We start from the raw sequence: 2,585 nt of genomic DNA on the forward strand, positions 1-2,585 counted from the left end.
TATGGTATGTCACTAATATAAACAAGGTATTTCTTGTCGAAGTATAAAATAAGTCTTTGTGCAAAGGATGATCGCAAGACATCAAATATGTTTCTTTGTTTTGAGGAGAAAAAAATGGCTAACGTAAATTTTAAAAAGTCTACAGAATGTAAAATGCACTTTTGTCATGTGTGAGAAGAATGCAGAGCAGCCATTTGTTATTGTCTATTATTGGCAGTAAAATGCTAAAAAAAAAAAAAGAAAAAAAAGTTGACAGTGTGTCCGTTTTCTTTTTTTAAATTATTTATTTCATAATTAATTTATTTTTTTGGTGTCTGTAATAACATGAATCATATAAAATAGCTGAGAAAATTAGAACTTGCTTTATTATGCCAGTGTCTCCTTGTTTTAAAGCAGAAGACATTTCAGACGAGCTAAAGATGCATGAAGAAGATCACAGAATGTTACATTGGTATATCCAGCCATCATTTGTCAGTGACCACATACACTTATCCTCATGTTTGAGAAAGCTGATGAATAAATACAAAGAAATATTTTCCTTTCTTTATTCACTTGTGTTATTTTTTCATCTATGTGTGTGCGTGTGCGTGTGCGTGTGCGTGTGCGTGTGCGTGTGCGCGTGTGGGTGTTTGTGTGTGTTTGTATTCGTGAGGAGCAGTTAAATAAGGACAACTTGTCTAAGTGGGGACACAATCTGTATTTTGGGTCAGTGGTTAAGGTTAAGGTAAGTCTCCACGAAAATAATGTAAATCTATGTAATGTTCGTAGATGTGCCCTAGTACTATTTTTTTCAAAGTAAATAAATACAAAGCAATTTAAAGTATACCTATTATGTACAGAAGTAAGTTATTTATAGTGCAGTCTCAGAAAAATAAATCCTGTTAAAAACATGAAATTAAAACAAAAAATATATATTAACATTTTCTAGTTATATATGAGTAAAAAGAAGGACACAGAAAGACATTACAGCAGTCTAACATTTGACTGGATTAGACTCTCCTTTCTGTTTCTCTATATAAAAGAGTTTCAGTGTTCCTGCACGGTGCTGTACACCACACCTTTGAGGGCAGATGGAGCTGGGTCCTCAGAGATGGTGGAGTGCAAATGGTATGTGACAGACTGGGAAAAAAAGAAACCAACTGTAGCATTTATTAATATAGATGGAAAATGTATTTATACCGTCACTCATGTCAGACTCACATTGTCATTTTGAGACTTGCCTTGCCTTCTCACTTCCTCAGAAGCTGCGAGTGAGAAAGACACAAAGTAAGATGACGGTTTTCCACAAAGTTTGCTGTTTTATTGAAAAGTCTGTGCATCAAATAATACAGTTCTCTGAAAAAATCTCTAAAAAATAGTCAAGTTGACTGGATTCAAGAATTTGATGGTCACAATATACTTTGGGATACTTTGTATTTTCCTGGACAGCATTACATTTTCTAGTTAATCTTTTAACCAAAACAAAATAAACCTGCTGTTAAAACAATACTTCTGTATAAGTTCACATGTGGAAATGCTAGATGTATAAGCAAATGAGGTTATTTTTGTCTCAGTGCTCACCAAGACGCATGGTCTACTTTCAGTTTGAAAAGCAGGCCTTGAGTCTGTTTGAGTTACACAATAGTTATTTTAGTAACTGTGAGCTACGAGAACTCTCTTCAACCGAACAAATATGAAGCTGCATTATATTTCCTGGAAACTGCACATGGCTTGGCAATAAAGAAAAGTTTTAGTTCACACAAAACACTGTAGCTGTGCTTGCATTAGCTGAATGACATCTGTTTCATTCATGCTTCATCATATGTAGCTCCTCCACCAGCTGTGTGGCAGCACATTATAACCACTATGTACCATTATGACCTGCGATTTCTCACTTCACACCCTTGTGACATATATTTTTGCCATTGTTGATTCAACTAAAATTGAATCCTGCTGGATTCTTTGAGAGTTTCCTTTCTAGAGTCTTTTTTTTTTCTTTGGTTAAATGTAACTGTATAGTCATTCCCTATGAATGGACAATTCCTTAGGTACTTTTCAGTGCTTGTTTAACCCTCTTTATTAGACATACAAACCAACAGTTCTCACCAGTTATTCTTTTGTTCCAGAGAATTGCAGAAACCAGTAGGATGACACCCACAGTTACTCCACAGCCAGCCACAACTGCTACTAACTTAAATATCCACGTTTCTGTTTTGCAACAGCAGAAGCCATAAACAAGTGTCAGTCTCGATTCTCACAACATTTAAAAAAAGCAGGAAGACTCCGCATGACCAGTCTTTGAACCAACAATACTGTACCAATGCACATCAAATTTATAACATGGGAAGCACAGTATTGCTTTATTGGTGATATAAAGTTCCTGAGTAAATTAGGTTGTAAATATAATGAAATCACTGAATTAAAGTCCTACAGAATTACACAAATTTACCTGAAGTTGCTGTTTGCAGAGGGGTTGCAGGGTCATCTTAAGTGTCAGGCGTACCAACAGTGCATTCACACCAAAAGAGATGGAGGAGATGAAAGCGTCAAGCTGCCATTTAAAATCAATTTAAATGACGCGATGACACGCAATGTCGCTTCGGGCG

This window comes from Echiichthys vipera (assembly GCF_963691815.1).
Source record: "Echiichthys vipera genome assembly, chromosome: X".
Classification (NCBI taxonomy): domain Eukaryota; kingdom Metazoa; phylum Chordata; class Actinopteri; order Perciformes; family Trachinidae; genus Echiichthys; species Echiichthys vipera.